Source organism: Mustela putorius, unplaced genomic scaffold, assembly GCF_011764305.1.
Source record: "Mustela putorius furo isolate JIRA1106 unplaced genomic scaffold, ASM1176430v1.1 tig00000589_pilon_pilon_pilon, whole genome shotgun sequence".
NCBI lineage: Eukaryota > Metazoa > Chordata > Mammalia > Carnivora > Mustelidae > Mustela > Mustela putorius.
In genome coordinates this window covers 8,130,126-8,146,230 of record NW_025421425.1, presented here as the reverse complement: position 1 = coordinate 8,146,230, position 16,105 = coordinate 8,130,126, and the positions used below count along the sequence as shown (strand labels likewise).

The 16,105-nt window shown below is 46.1% G+C and overlaps 1 protein-coding gene across 2 annotated transcripts in view; it reads right to left on the bottom strand.

Annotated features, from left to right (window-relative positions):
* Window positions 1-13,273, bottom strand: part of BASP1 (brain abundant membrane attached signal protein 1) — a 55,314-nt gene extending 42,041 nt beyond the window's left edge. The window contains exon 1 of one of the 2 annotated variants that reach the window (XM_045082034.1): window positions 13,134-13,273. The gene's annotated coding sequence lies outside the window, so the exon portion shown is untranslated. Of the gene's footprint in view, window positions 1-12,348; window positions 12,567-13,133 lie in introns of those variants that run through there. The other variant, XM_045082033.1, reaches the window with a different exon arrangement.
* Window positions 13,274-16,105: the final 2,832 nt, after the last annotated feature.

The window sequence follows — 16,105 nt, the reverse complement described above, 5'->3', positions numbered from 1 at the left end:
CAACAGAGGGGACAGGATCTGCCTACACCCTTTGCCGCCCCCAGGACAATGATGCCACAGAAACAGGACTTTCGAATCTTATACCAGGTTTGCCATTCTCTGGTGATGTGACTCTTGGGGAAGATTAACTTCTCTTCATCTCATGTCAAGTGGAGGCTCTTATGTTTGCCCCCCATGGGTTGGTGAGGACCAAGCCAGGGGCTCAAGCACTGTTGATTCTCTCCACTCTCCTCCTCGAGGGTAGCAACCGGTGAAGCAGCTTTCTGCATAGGACTTTCAAACGCTCCTCACTGTTTCTTAATACCAAGCACGAGTTGTTACAGGTTGAGCTGTGTTTCCACACAATCCATCCACTGAAGCTGTAACCTCCAGGACCTCAAGATGTGAATGTATTTGGCGCCAGGGTCTCTCAACGGGTGATGAAGCTAAAATGAGGCCACTGGGGTGGGTCTTCACCCAGTGGGACTGCTGTGCTTGGCAGAGACACAGGGACAGGTGTGTGCCCTCGAATGCAGGAGGACCCAGCTAGAGGGCAGCTCTGCAAGCCAAGGAGAGAGACTCTGGAAGAAACGAAATACACCGACACCTTGATCGTGAACCCCCAGCTTCCATAAACTGTGAGAAGAGCAATTTCTGTTGTTTAAGCCATGCAGCATGTGGTATTGCATAATGGCAGCCAGAGGACATAGGCAGGAGCACAGCACTGGTGTCTCCTACAGTCCCCGGTACCCCTTCCTCTGTCACATGAACCTCAGACGGAGGGAGCAGTGGGGATCCACTGACAAGGCGTCACTGACCCTTGACCTGCCACAATGTAGTTTTGCTTACTTTTTGTACTTACCAGAAATCCTGCCCACACACAGGGAATCCAGACACTTCTAGAAGCAGAAAAGGATTGGGTGTTTCCCCTCTCTCCGGCCAGACACATGGCTGCAAAATGACCGAACAAAAAACTTCCAAGTACAGCCCCTTCCTCCTTTTCAGAACCATCTTATGCACCATCAGTATTTAACAAGGAATGCCACTGCACAAGTGTCCCCCCCCCCCCGCAAGACCGAACTGCTTCCTTGGGTCGGGAGATCCTTCCTTGGGTCGGGAGATCCTTCAGCAGGTTCTCAGAATCAGATTTAACTGGAACAATGAAACCTAGCACTCACCACAGTGCATTGCAACATTCTAACACCTTCCTGTAAGCAGTTAGATGATTTCTCTACCAGGTACACTATGCAAACAAGTGCTTCCGTGCCAGGGTCTGCCGAGTTAGCCTTGTCACGTGCAAGACTACCAACTGTCTACATGCCCTAAGGGGTTGGGTTGGGTTTGGTGGGGTTTTCCACCTCTATCTCCCCCAGGCTACATCCTCTTCCAACACTAATCATGCCCAACTCGAAACTGCCTTCCAGTTTTGGGGTTGTTTTTTTTTTCCACTCCCCTTAGCGACCAGAGTCACATTTTTTGCAGTATTACATCATTCTGGACTTCTCTACCCTTTATCTGAGATTCCTGGCTACCTCACTATAGAAAGGAGCGACAAAAGATTCTCCTTTGGTAGAATGCCTAGCCTATGGCAATCAATACAGGAAGGAGAACTGAAAATAGGAGGCATTGGCTTAGAGAAGGCAAGTTAAAGGGGAACATGAGTTCATCTGTCCTAATTTGCCAACTGCTCCCTCTAACCAATACCTGCTCTCCCGAGCATCCTAGGATTTGTTGCCAGAAGCGAGGATACAGTCAGAGATTGTGCTAGTATGGACAGCACTCAAGTTCAATGTCTAACAAAGTGGTATTTTATAAAGCAGAAGGGCTAACGGACAGGGTTGTTTGGATGTGGGGGAGCGAAGTGAAGCCTATAAACACTCATATTCACTTTTCCAAAAATTCACTTTTTGTAACATTCCCTGCACTCAGAGTTGGTAGAAAGTTAAACATGAGGTCTTAGAGATACTAGGAAAACTTCTTTCCCACCGTGTTTGTTCCACTGAAAACGACCGCTCTTACCTTACTGAAATCATGTGTTTTAATTCCCTTGGGGCCATCAGGGGTCTCCCAGGATGACCTCCACCCTAAGAGACTGTAGTACAGGTGAAATAAAGCTAAACTCTCTGGATGGCGGAAACAAAGCCAGTTAGAACACAAAAGGCGGAGGGGAATGGAGTGAGCTATTAATGTTTTTGTCTCTTGCGGCAAAGAAACCTTCGGGGTGGCTTTTCGATCATGAGCCCACCCCTGCATTGGAGGAGGGAGAAGAATGACATTCAGATGGTAGTCACGTGAAGAAACACTTAACCTGAGAAAACATTATTAATCTTGTATTAACCACCTTGTGAAGAACAGTGTTACAAACACCTGTTCCTATTTGTCTGAAAGCCAAGCACTGGAAATTCTAGAACCGCGTGGGTTTCCAAAGTCCAGTTGGGTGAGCCCTGGGAATTCAAGGCTTAAGGTCTGGACAAAGGATTATCAGGGCTACCGAAGAAATCTGAGCACAGTCTAACAAACTTCCCTGTCAACAGGGCGTTACTGGTTACTACTCATTGCTCGCTGAGGTTGGGTGACCAGGAGAAGCCTCGGGAGCTATTGTCACCACCAACTGTTGAGATTCTTTTTTCCTTAAGAAAATGAAGCATCCAGAGAAGATTCCAGACCACCTTATTTAATCATCTGAATGTCTTTAGTAAACGCCCACGTGGTCACGTCTCCTTACCCTACCTCCTTGATGAAATGCAGGATAACGGAAGGCAGAAAGGTATCTCTCATCTTCCCGCCTACAGATCACTGACTTCTCTAGATCTGCCTTTTCCACAACCATCTCAAATATGCCCAAGGCGAATACAGATGCTGCTATTCTGTACTCAACAGCTGAGAACATCTGTAAAGGTCAAAGACAGCAAACATTCCTCCAGCCCCTACAGATTTCTACAGGCCCAGAGAAGCTGAGACAATACTCCAGGAAGACCCAAGACCTTCCTTCTACATATCCTTAAGTAAGGCGGGAGGTTCTTACAGTTACTAGATGGCTGCTGTTGTTTTCTCTTTTGATACAGTGTTTCCCCAATTAATTGGTGTTACTATTTAACTTGGCTATTCCATTAGTCTGTGTGGTAATGGTGTTTTGAACAGAGGTCAACAGGTAAGTGAAGTGGGTCTGTTCAAAATCGATTTGCCAAGCAATCTAGGAAACTTGTAATTCAGAAGCTCAACCAGCAAAGCCTGGTCTCTAAGGTCTGTTTCTTCGAGAACTTAAAAAAGAGGTTTTCACTTGGATTTATTCTGGGACTGTATTTCTGACCTACGAAACTGTAGTAATTAAAAGCACTACTAAAACTGTGAAGTCACTTCCATATTGCGGGCTTCCCTGGGAAGAACAGAAATTCACCAAAGCTTATTCTCCACTTATTGAAACGTCTAAACAGATCACTTAAAATAGGAGATGAAAACTGCATCTCATCAGAGGTAAACTTACCACGGTTTCTCGGAGTGCAAATCCACGTATTTTTACAAGGCTGACAGAAGTTTCAAAAGCCTGATTATTAAGCCTTACAAAATGTTTGCAACAACTTAAGTACCGTATTAAGTGCCGTATTTTCATGGCTACTTCAGAACCTTGCGGCACTTTCAAATCCTCTAGTCGGTCCCAATACTATAAATGGTAATTCTAAAGAAAAACAATTAAACCTCATGTTTTATGTACCTCTCAAACTAGGAGGCCAGATAACACTAGTAATAAAAGCTGGTGTCCATCTTTCTCCACAACATTGTACACTGGATCTGCCAAGACACTCTCAGCATCCCCAGCGTCCAATTCTGGATTGTTCCACTCATTTTACAGCACCCCCCCACCACCACCAACCATGAGTCTAAAGCCAACTGGCTTTCTTTTCAACTGTGTACCCTCTCTCTGCAGCCCCCCAAGCTAGCACCCGGTTCATTTAAGGAGGGAAACAAAGATATTGACACCAAAATTTAGTTTTATTAACCAAGTTATTTTAATGCATGCCATAAATGCTTTGGCCTATGAAGGAAGTCACGTGCCTATGACGCAAGAAGAAAAAAGAGATAAGCTGAAGAGGAAAGAGGGCATGCAGCTAGCAGAACAGCAGGGACTCTCCGCAGACAAGTCCCATCAGTGGGTCCATCAAAGGCAGAAGAGATGGTTTCTGCAGAGGCAGGGAGAAGAGGATGGGCAGGAACAGACACCCAGGATCAGGACTGGATTTTCAAAAAATGGTACCAGGGTACAAGCATGGCAGGAATTTAAGTTGCAGAAATTGAGTAAGAGTTTGACTCAATTCCACAGAAGGGAGGGGCAGCTGGAGGAAGGCTTTGTTGGGAAATAACCTGGTTTTCCACCCGCCACTAACCAGCTCAAGACTTTTGAGTAAGCCACCGACTTTTCTAAGATCCTTCTGAGCTCTAAAGTGTCGGTCATGAGCTTTCAAACATTCTGTTAGGATGACACAAGGTATTTACAAAAGGCTGAGGCTAGGGTAGCCAGGGTAGTAGTATTTAAAAGCAGCCACCAAACTCCCCTAAATGAATCCTGCAGAGGCAGAATGAAATGGGTTCACAACGTTGGGATTCAGTCTGTTTCTCGCATCAGGCAACGCTAGGTACGGAGCAGGAAGGGGGTCAAGTAGTATCTTGATTAGTATCTCAAGGGCAGAATTACAAGGAAGGCATTCAAGCACTTATTTCCACCAGTGAAGGGTAATAAGGAAAGTGAAGGGGCCAACCAAAGTCACATCCATCTAAGAGTCCTCACCACCACCACCACCATGACCATCGTCATCATCATCATCGCCATCCAAGAAAAGGAGGACTTAAGGATATTAGCTCCTGTTCACTCTAACAAGAAGCATTTCTAATCTACAGGTCAACTTCATGTATTCAGTGACTAAATATTTATTCTGCATCATATCTCTCCTAGATAAGTAATTTTTCACTGAAGAACTTAGGACAACTCTCTCTAAATCCAAACTGAAAATGCTGATATGTTAGGAGGTCACCCCTTTATCCCACGTCCGTCTGACGTAAGATAAAACGTCCAAGGCTTAATGGAAAGTACAGTGTAGCACTGGGGAGGAGAGGGCCATCAGACATGGATTTGAATTCTAGCACTTTCTATTTGCTTTACAGTCTTACCTACATTATGGAGCCCTCCATTTTTTATTTACTTCTGGGTAAAATTCATTTTATGGTTTTGAAATTCAATTAGAGAATATGATATACAGGAAATACCAACAAATGTCCTCCCCCATCCTTCAACTTCTCCAGATTAACAGCAAAAAAAAAAAAAAAAAAGCTTTCACTGAGGAAAACTTTAAAAGACATAACATCCATATCTAAAACCTTTCCTACAGTGAACACCTGACAGAGGAGAAAATAAAATTTCCCTCCTAAATCCCTAAGATTCAAAAAACTTTTTAAAAAAACTAGAAAACGATTTAACTAGGACACCTGGGTGGCTCAGTAGGTTCAAGTTCCTGCCTTAGGCTCAGGTCATGATCCCAGGCTCCTGGGACTGAGCCCCACATTGGAGTGTCTGCTCAGAAAGGAGCCTGCTTCTCCCTCTCCCCCCCACTACTCATTCTCTCCCTCACAGATATAATCTTAAAAAAAAAAAAAAAAGAAAGAAAGAAAATGATTTAACCAAAATGACAATGACTTTACCTTCACCTAACAGCAAAACTCAGTGTCCAGGAGGAAAAACACAAACCACTTGGGCAGAGAGCCCTGAATTAAAGGCCTGAAAGGGTCAGTGATCCCAGGATTCACCAAACCCAACTTCCTTTTTGCTTTTTTTAAGAAGCCAGGATGACAGGTCTCCATGATGGTAATTTCAAAAATTCTGTGACCAGGTAGGTGACAATAATAATACTTCCTGAATAATACACATTTTACTCTTGGCATGGGGTGGTAGGGATATTGGCCAAGTGTAAACCATGTGTCTTCCCAATTTTAAATATCAAGATTGGTTTATGTCGATCTTTGTACCAATGACTAAAACCCTCCTTTCAAATGCAGACAAGTACATCTTGTTCAGGACCCAACAAACTTCCTACTTCAAGGAATCTGAATGCATTGTGTCTACTTCGCAGGTCATCCAGTGTTGCCCAGATCTCAACCTTATCAAAACAGTAAACCTTTCTCTGATGCTTTCACTTTTTTTGGCCCCATTTTAAAAGCAGTTCAATACGGAGGCTGGGGTTGTCTTCATCGACTCAGTCTGAACTTCCGAAACTAGGCAACATATTCGAGGTATCATGGCTACACCTGGCGTGTTTTCCTAGACCACATACTTCTACGTTCTACCAACGTTCTACCAACTTCTGTCCAAGACCTGTTTGATGACCTCTTGGACAAGTATGTGAATAGCTAGAGACATAGAGGGAAAGCTGGTTTGCTCACCACTTTATGGTGACTGGGCCTTACAAAGTCATGCGGAATACATGAGACAGTGTCCTAGGTGTTTGATGATTTCACTTGATCCCTACAACAACCCAATAGAGTAACCCCCATTTTACAGATTTTTGAGGGTTGAGGCACAGATAAGTTAAGCAATTTACCCAAGGCCTCACAGCTAGTAAACAACCCAGTGAAGTCCAACTCTACCATACCCAACCCTCCAAATCAGGCTTTTCTAAATATCATACCCTTCACACCCTGTACAAGCAATGGCCGAAATATATTTCAAAGAGAAGTTTAAGCAACAAACCAGTGAAATCCAGTCCCTTTGAAAATATGAAGAAAAATAATTCAAAAAAAGTTCATAAAATGTCTAAGTGATAAGGAGGAAATACTGTGCAAATGCTTTGCCTTCCCCACTAAATGCCGTTTTCTATATTATCTTGAAATGTTTTCTTATGGCCTGGGCCCCTGGTGTGCATGCAGATGGTTTCTATTTCTAAATTTCCAAAGCTTTCAGGAATTTATTCCCAGACTCTGAAACCTGCTCAGTTGCAACCTCCCCTCACCAACAGCCTTAGCTAGTCAAAAAACTCTCTGCTTTCCTGTTTTTGTTCAAAAAAATCTGCCGCCTTTAGAAAGCCTGATTTTTTAGGTTATTTAAATCCTCAGGTTGCGGAAGAAGGAAAATCCACCACAGGACTCTCTCTGCATCCGTGTCAGCCGATTTCTGACTTCCAGGGGGGGACAAGAGAAAGCTGTTTAATCAGTGTTGCTAAGGCTTGTGCCTTTATTTTTTATTTATTTATTTATTTTTTAAGATTTTTATTTATTTATTTGACAGACAGAGATCACAAGTAGGTAGAGAGGCAGGCAGAGAGAGAGAGAGAGAGGAGGAAGCAGGCTCCCTGCTGAGCAGAGAGCCCGATGCGGGACTCGATCCCAGGATCCTGAGATCATGACCCGAGCTGAAGGCAGAGGCTTAACCCACTGAGCCACCCAGGCGCCCAGGCTTGTGCCTTTAAAACTGCAATTTAACTATATCCTGGTAAGAACTGGATTCCATATGGTCCTCTACTTTCCATGTGGTTCACTGGACACTTACCTAGATGTCTGTCTTAATAGTGATGGAGGGAACAGCATTCAACAGAAATCTTCCTTTGGCAGGCTGGGAGCATCTGTGGCTCTAGGACTACCCCCGTATTTTCCAGTAAGAATGTAAATGCCATCTCTCAAGTTACGTAAGCAGCCATGGGAAATTCAATGAGGGTGGCTACCCTGGTTTCATTCAATCCACTTTTGGGCAAATTCCCATACAGTGTCTCATTAAATTTCAAATATGTACATGTATGAGAACAGTAGCTAGTAATTATGGTATTTGAGCATCTTTGAAACTGAAATATCTGATTTCCAACTGAATACACTGAAACCCACAGGTCCTGACTAATCAGCATGGGACAAAAATACAGCTCAACATACAGAAAGAGTTAGTGATGACAATCACACAACCGTTGAAAATGAAGAGTAAGAAGTCAAGTAAGAAGTCAAGAAGCCTCCGAGAGCTAGCCATTGTGCTTAGGCACATTTTAGCTCTGTGTGTGGTCCTTATTACGCGAGAAAATAAGAATTATTACCCCAATGGTACAACCAAAGTTAAGTTAAATTCAGAGAGGCTTGAAGTCATTTGCCCACAGTGGTTTAGTCACTGTCTTTAAGTGCTTTCAAACCAGCTCCTTTCCACTGTGCCTTAGGGAACCAATCCCAGATGTACCTTCTCAAAACACACTGAGTACTTTATCTTTGGGGGAAAAAAAAAAAATTCTGGGATCATCACAACTCAAAGCTGTTTCCTGACTATTTATCTACCATAATTAAGCCAAAGAATAAAGTTCATGTTGCACTGGGTTATCTGAAGTCTTAAGACACTAGAATAAATGGAAAGGATTGGGTGGGCTGAGAAAACTTGATGGAAGCCTAGATGCTGTGGCACCCACTTCCCAGAGAACAGCTTGCCTACGTCCTCCAATTTCCCTCAGCCGCAACTTGGCTTCCAGTTCACCAGCTAACATGGTCATTGAGATGTCAACCTTTGATAAAGAAGATGTAAAATGAGTAGGTATAATTCCATGTAAACTACAGGCCTACGCACATCAGAGTATTTCTTTCAATAGAACCAGACACCAAAAGCAATGGCTTCTGACACGGTAGTTGGCAAAGGCCTTTTCCGGATTTTTTTTTTTAAACAAAATTTTAAAAGAGGTCAGAAAAATAAGACAGAACAATTTCATAAGTCCTTTATTTTGTAACCATTGTTTATTACAGCTTTTCAAGTTCAGTGGCGTTTCACCTGAGTTTTTAAGCCTGTAAATGAACATCTTAATTTAAGATGTTCGAGGCAACCCGTATGTTTTACACTGCTAGAAACTGGAAATGAGCTTCTTAGGACACTTGCTACCTAGGCTCCCACATTGACATACATGTTTAGAAAGACCAAAAATTGATTATTTTCCAAAGACCAGTATGAAGCACTATAAAGTACCCAAAACCATATAAAATTCTACACCAACTAGTTTAGCTTATCATTAATAAGATTTTATTTTACCACATATGTATGTATATATAATGTGTATATATGAGCATGTATATAATGCATACACCCATGTGCACTTATGTGGCACCTTAAAAAATGTTTGGATTTTTTAAGTTTTTACAAAACTACTGTGTATAACACGCAGACATCCATTTTTACAGCATTTCACAGTGACCCAATCTCCCCCAAACCGAAGCTTTCCACACTTTGCTTATCTGACCACGGAATAAAAATGGTTTTTAAATTGTTCTTAATGTGAATTTGTTTAAAAAAAAAAACACACACACACAAAACTAAAGAGGCAGAAGACATCACATCTTCGACTATAGTATTATGTGTTCTGGTAAATCCAGTGAAATTGTAAAGATGCCTCCAATGACAGAGAGCCACAGCCCTTGGCCACAGCCCTTCCATCGGACATTCAAATTAGGGTGGTCCAGCAGGAGAGAAGATTCTCTTCCGTTCGCCATAATGAAAGCATGAGCACCAGTTAAAGACAAAAATGCCACTGCCCATATGCTTCTTGTTGGCACGTTTTTGTCAAAAGGCCCATTAGCTCCCTTGCTCCACCTGCTAAGGACGGCCAAAAAACTAACGAGATAAAAGAATAAGGTAACTGATGTTTTTTCCAAATTCAGTTTAAAAATCAACTTGCTTAAAAACCTACGACTCTCTGAATTTGGAACATATTAGCATATATTTGCTATCCAAATCCATCTATATTCCAACTCACTTCTCCCTCAAAAACATAATCTAAAGGGGAAAGAAAAAGAAAAAAACTGCAGATACCCCCCTAAACTGTAATAAGCCACCCAATACGAAGGAACAGAGTGGGTACCAGCCAGCTATCCTACCAAATATAGGTTCTGATATATTAAATGTGATCAATATCAATATCCCCTTATTAAAAGGAACAAAAGAGATGACTTCCATTTGCCTGCTCGATATCGTCCCACCAGGATGTACGGAGAATACTTAAACATAAAATTCTAAACGGGCCATTGCAAAAATACCGTATTTAGCTATTTTATATCCGTAAGTCACCTTCTGGATAGTAGACTAAAGTAGCCCCCAAAACCCAAAAGAAATCTAAATGTGCATAATCTGGATAATACACCTTTTTTTTTTTTTAAAGAAAATTGACCATCAAAGGTATATATATCATGGCTTCTTTTAGACAGTACAGAAAAGAAAAAAAAAAGAAATAAAGAAAAAAAGAAAGAGAAGCATTATGAATTCCATCAACCATCTTCACCCCATCAGCCCTAGTTGCCTTCTTCCTCCTTTCTCCCCTACCAATGATTTTCACCTCCATGGGGCTGGCCTTTTGGGATCCCTAGTGAAACAATGAGGCAAGAATCAAGAAGAAAAACAGGGTTAGGATTCTGACAAGGTAACCATTTTCTCTGTTCTGGGTTTTGTAGGCCATCTTGTTCCTATAAACGCCAAAATGTCTTAATTTCTCCCAAGCAGTGACACTAGGGGCAGACAGCCACTGTCAGTTTTGAAACCAATGTCCCTTAATCAAAGGATCAGCAGCAAAAAAAATCTGTCAAATGGTTAATTGATGCAAATCGAGGGCCACCATCACTGCAGTGCAATAAGCTACAGAAAAAAAAAAAAAAAAAAAAAAAAAGGACAATGAAGAGTACTAGGAAGGAAAGTTAACAGGGTTCGGTCACAAAAATATTTAAGCCACAGTGTGCTCTCATCACCAAGGACCATCTTATTTTTCGTCAACTGAAATCACTAAGAAAGCAAAAGACGCAAGGTGACCTGGAAAAGAAGACACACACACAGAGGGGGGAAAAACTGTCATTTGTGTCCAAGGATTTCACGCAACATTTAGGGCAACCGCCTTTGTTCCTCGGCTTCAGAAGGGAGTGGGTGGGTGGGTGATGGAGAGATCAGACGCGGCTGCCGGGGCCCTCCACACCCTGCTCTCCGGCGCATGCGCGAGGCCAAGACAAAGGAATAGGTAATTACAGTCCCGATTCATTCATTTTGCCCGCAGTACTGAGATCGGTTATCCCTGGCTGTAATCCCGGGGAGGGGAATCCACACCCCTACAGCCCAACGACCCCCTCGACGCTAACCTGTTCGGTTTTAACCCCCCGTACATGTGCTCGCGGCCTCGCGGGAGACCGAGGTGTGTCAACCCCGCTCAAGGTCCTAAAAAAATGCACCCGCGCGCGCGGGGCTGACTCCGGCCGGGTGAACACTACACCGGCCGAGGCTGTCCGCGGAGCTCGTTTCGCGGCGGAAATGTCTCTGGGGACGCCGATAAGGAGCCCGGCCGAGCGTTCGATGAATATTCATGAAAAGAATGCGGTTAGTAGCCGCGCGTGGCGTGTGCGAACGGATCCAGGGATTCGCCGCTTTTCTTTTTCGGGGGCGGGAGGCCGGAGGGAGGGCGTGGGGCGGGAGGCAGGCACCGGGCGTCGGGTTTCAGCGTTAGCGCTTTCGGCAAAACCTGCTAAACCCCAAACCTTCGCTCGCAGCGGGGCTGCGCCGTGGGGGCCGGCGCGCTGTCAGGTTCAAGCTCACACCCTCCCCGCCGGGGCCGCGAGGGGGGAGACGCCCAGCGCATCTCGGAACCCAAACCTCCGTAAAAATGAAGTGCTCAGACACAGCCCACAGGTTAGTGGGAAAGCAGGGCGGCCGCGTCCGAGGCTGCGGCTCGGCTCCGCTCCGATGTGCTCCGGGAGGCACGTCGTCGTGGGAACCTCGCGCTCCGTGGCCACCGCAGGCCGAGAGACAGGAGTCCCCCGGGTCAAGGAACCCCATTTGTGACACCAAAGAGGCACCTCCCTCCTCCGGATCACACCAGATCCCCGTATTCTCTCTCCCCCTTACTCCCGCCCCACCCCACCCCCACCCTCCATCTCAGGCAGCTGCGCCCCGCGCACCGAAGCGCTTTCTTTCGGGCTGTGAATGGTTCGGATGACAGATACGCTCCCTTCGGCCGCACACAACCGTCTCTTCGGGACTCTGCGTTTAAAGGGGTTCGCATTCGCCAATTTCCTCCTTAACGAGCAGCTTCCCTCACGTTACCCACCCCCCAACTCCGTTTAGCAGACTCGCCACCCCCACACCCTTCCCACCCTGCAAGAGGCTGAAGCCACCCACCTCGGGGGGCCCCCATCCCCCCGAATCCCCGAAGTGCGGCAGGAGCCTCGCGGAGGGTCCCCACGGTGGGCGCCGTCTAATCGGGCCCGCAGCGCCCCACGCCCCCGGCCGCGGCGCGGAGAGAACAAAGGGCCTCGAGGTGGGGCGGCGGCGCACGGAGCCCCCGGGCTCCCGGCACCTCGGGTCCGCGGGGGCGGCGGGGCCTCCGGGGCGCGCCTCCTTACCGGCTCTGGGTGCCTGTGCCGCCCCTGAGTGAGCGCGGTGGCGCCGAGGGGCCCGGGTCGCAGGCGTCGTCCGGCGGGTGCCTGGCCGCAGGCGGAGGCTCTCTCCCCGGCTCGACGGCGGAGCCCGGAGCGAGGAGCGAGTTGGAGCGCTGCCGCCGCCGCCGTCGCCGCTGCCGCTACTGCCGCCGCCGCCGCCGCTGCAGCCTCTGCATTTCTCGCGCTCGCGCTCCCCCTCCCCTTCCTGCCCAGCGCCCTCCCCCGGCGCGTCCGCCCGCCCAGCCTCCCTCCTCCCGCGTACCCCGCCCGCCTCCCTCCCCTCCCCTCCCCTTCCCTCCTCTCCCCTCCACCTCGGGCCCCGCCCGCCTCCCTTCAACTGCGCTCCCTCCCGCTCCCCTCCTTACGTCCCGGAGGTCCCCCTGTCCCCTTCCCCTCCCCTCCGTCCCCCGTCCCTCCGGCCGGTTCATCTGCCCTCCAGGAGGGCTTCCCACGCCCTCCCCAGCTCCCTCCCCTCCCTCTCCTCCTGTCCTGTCCTTTCCCGCGCCCCCCCCCCCCACCCAGCCCTGCGCCGCCTCCCCTCCCCCGCCGCGCCAGGGCTGTCTGTGGGCCCTTGTCTCTTCTCTTTCTCTCCATCTCAACCCCCTTTGGAATGGTTTGATAGGAAGTGCTCCGTCTCGCTCAGTCTTAAGGGGCTGCCTCGAGGTGATGAATGACGCCCCCTGCCACCTGCTACCCTTCGCAGCACCCTAATCCCGCTCGCGCGCGACGTCCGCCTGAGATTGCGATACCTGGACGGGCGGTGAGGGTGAGGGTGACCTGGTGGCTCCCCTCAGCCCATCGAGGCAGACGTCCTCGGGGTTGAGGGTGGCGGCTAACGGCAGGCAAGCCCGGGCGGCGCCCCGGCGGACCAGACGAGCTGGGCAGGCGGCGCCTTCGCACGCTGGGCTGAGCCTGGAGGTCTGCGGCTGGGGACTAGCGCGACCGCCGAGGTCCACCCTAGTGGGGCGGGCGGCGTGCCCCTGCAAGAATGCTCTCGGGACTTGGCGAGAAGGGAGAAGGGACAAGAGCCCGAGGAAAGGAACCGTCGGTGTTCTATGTCTGTGCTTTAAAAGGGGCAACCAATTCCCGGGAAGACTGGGATAGTGGAGGCAACCCTTCCCGGGCCGCCTAGAAGCGCACAGGTCAAAGCCGTGGCCAACCACCTACGACGTGCCGGGTGGCTTCAGGCACTGCCACTTTAACACCGGGACATAAAATAACCGTCAGGGTGGCGTTGCATACCCACCTTGCTTATCTATTGGCAAGAAGCAAATGCGAGAAATAACACGACAACGCTTGCCACCGCAGCTGTTTCATTAGACAAAAGCCAATTTTACCTTCCCGCAACCATCCGAACCTTTGGAACTGTTATTTGCGGCATTTTGGCGCCCTCTGGCTGTGCTTGGATTGCTTTCCTGTTTGCCAGCACCCCAGCAAAGAAAGCGGTGGAGTTGCAAGTCCTCCTTCAAGGTGGATCGAGCCCCAGACCTGTGCGTGGATTTAGGGGGTAAGGTTCTCCTCCAGAATCAAGAAGACAAAATGCCACCATATTTAAAGGCAAATTTGGCACTTGCCAAAGGCAAGTGCGTCCGCATTCCACTGAGGAAAGGTAAGTCCATTTTCAATTAACGGGAAAAAACTTAACAGAACTTAACTATATTTTAAATTTAGTGTCAACCCAATACTTCAACTTTGCTAGAAATTATGCAGGGGAAACACTAGACTATGGCACTGAATGGATATTTACAGTTCATATATGACCACAGCAAATTAAACACGTGTAAGCTGGAAATGTTCACTTCTTAACCAAAAGTGGATTTTAAAAAATGGTGATTTTGTTTCTATGTAGGTTTTTTCCCCCAATTTTTTCCTTTCCTTTCCTTTTTTTTTTTGCCCACTTAAATGAAATAGCAAAGAAGTAAATATAGTACAAGAGCAGGGAAGAAAATTTCAACTAGGGTTGCCTCCAAAGCATTTTATATATTTGAACATTTACGCTCAATAATTTCATATGTTCGATATATGTCCCTCATTGTAGAACAGCATTTGTGAGGCTATATATTGGTTTTCTCAACCTCCTATTTGGGGCCAGTAATTTTTTATTTTGGAGGGGGGGGGGGGGGGGGTTGGGAGGGAACTGTCCTGGCTCTGTTGGATGCTTGCCTCACTGCTGGCCTCTAACCACTAGTTACCAGTAGTGAGTATACATGCATGCGACACATACCATCACCACCACCACTAGCGTGACACGAGCTGGGACAGCCAAAAATGTCTCCAGATATTGCCACATGTCCCCTGGGAGGCAAAAATCACTGCAGTTTGAAAACTGCTGGGCTGTAAAATTTTAGGTCATCCCAAGCAGGCCTCTAAGTTCTTACTTTACCAAATCAAATGAGCAGTAGCGATTTTATTAAAGCTCAAGACATTTACTGAATGTATTTGTTAGGACATCTGAATGGTCATTTCATTAATATTCAGTTTTTAACTCTGTGATCTTTCAGATAATGTCAGTCATCCACAAACTAATAAAACTGTTGTGTTTGTGTGAGTGGCCTCTGAATGTTATCTTCTATTTTTCCTTAGTCCAATTTTTCAAAAAAAAAAAAAAAAAAAAAAAAGACAATACAGAAAGAAATGTTTGTTACCTTCAGTGCTTCTGGTCAAATGTTCCTGATGGAGAAAACAAGCCTTTCAAAGGAGTGATTGGAAAACAGATCACAGGTTACTATAGAAATGGAAGGCAGAAGCTTACTCCAGTGAGACTGTGTCTTGTCAATTTTATCTACCATCAGATCTAGTTGTCCTTTTAAAGGATTTTTTTAAGGAATTCTTCTTTAATGAAACAATGATGTAATTGGTTGATAGGGCTATTTATTAATCCCAGAATTTGTACTCATGTATCACATGGTGACCGAAATGTTTCATCTCAATCCATTACTACATAAAATCCAATATGGTGATGTTTTTAGTCTGATTTTTAGTCATTTTTCTAACATCTTACATTATTAAGGTGCATGCTCTTGAAAAATTTTATAAACACACACCTAGGGAATTCATGAATAAGCATTTGAAGCTCTGGAGTTTAAAAGAAGTTGTTAACATTAACCATTGTGGACATCACTAGCTGCTTACATCCTAAACTAACGACTTGGATGGATAAGTTCAAGGTGCAATTTATGACAAACTTAATTACCTGTTTGACATGACACTCATGAAAATAAAAATTGCTTTACTCTCCCAATGGAATGGATATATTTTTAATAAACAAACCTGTACTTTCTGGGTTGTAAAATGAATTCTATTGTCATTTTCAATTGCCTGAATGATTTGCTTCGGTGAAAGATAAGGTGCATTATGAAACTACTCATCCGAAAGAGGAGGTATCCAGTGACTACTGATTTTTCCTGAAAGATTTGCCTAAGAATTGCTTGCAATATAATGGATACATTGTCACCTAAATTACTAGTCAGTTTCCAAGAATTTTAGTGGGTCTTCAGCTTTCCAAATTGTTATCCAGTGTGCAGGAGAGTAGGAAGTAGACCTCATCTCCCCTCCAGACCTCGCCCGCCGCTCCTCCTGGACCTCTCACATCAGCCACCCAGGCCTGGCATCTTCCTCACTTCCCCTTCCTTTTCTCCTAAATAGTAAAAAGAATTAAGACCCCAAATAAAAGATATGAACCAACATGAGTGAAACAAAAGCATGGTGACATGCTATCATT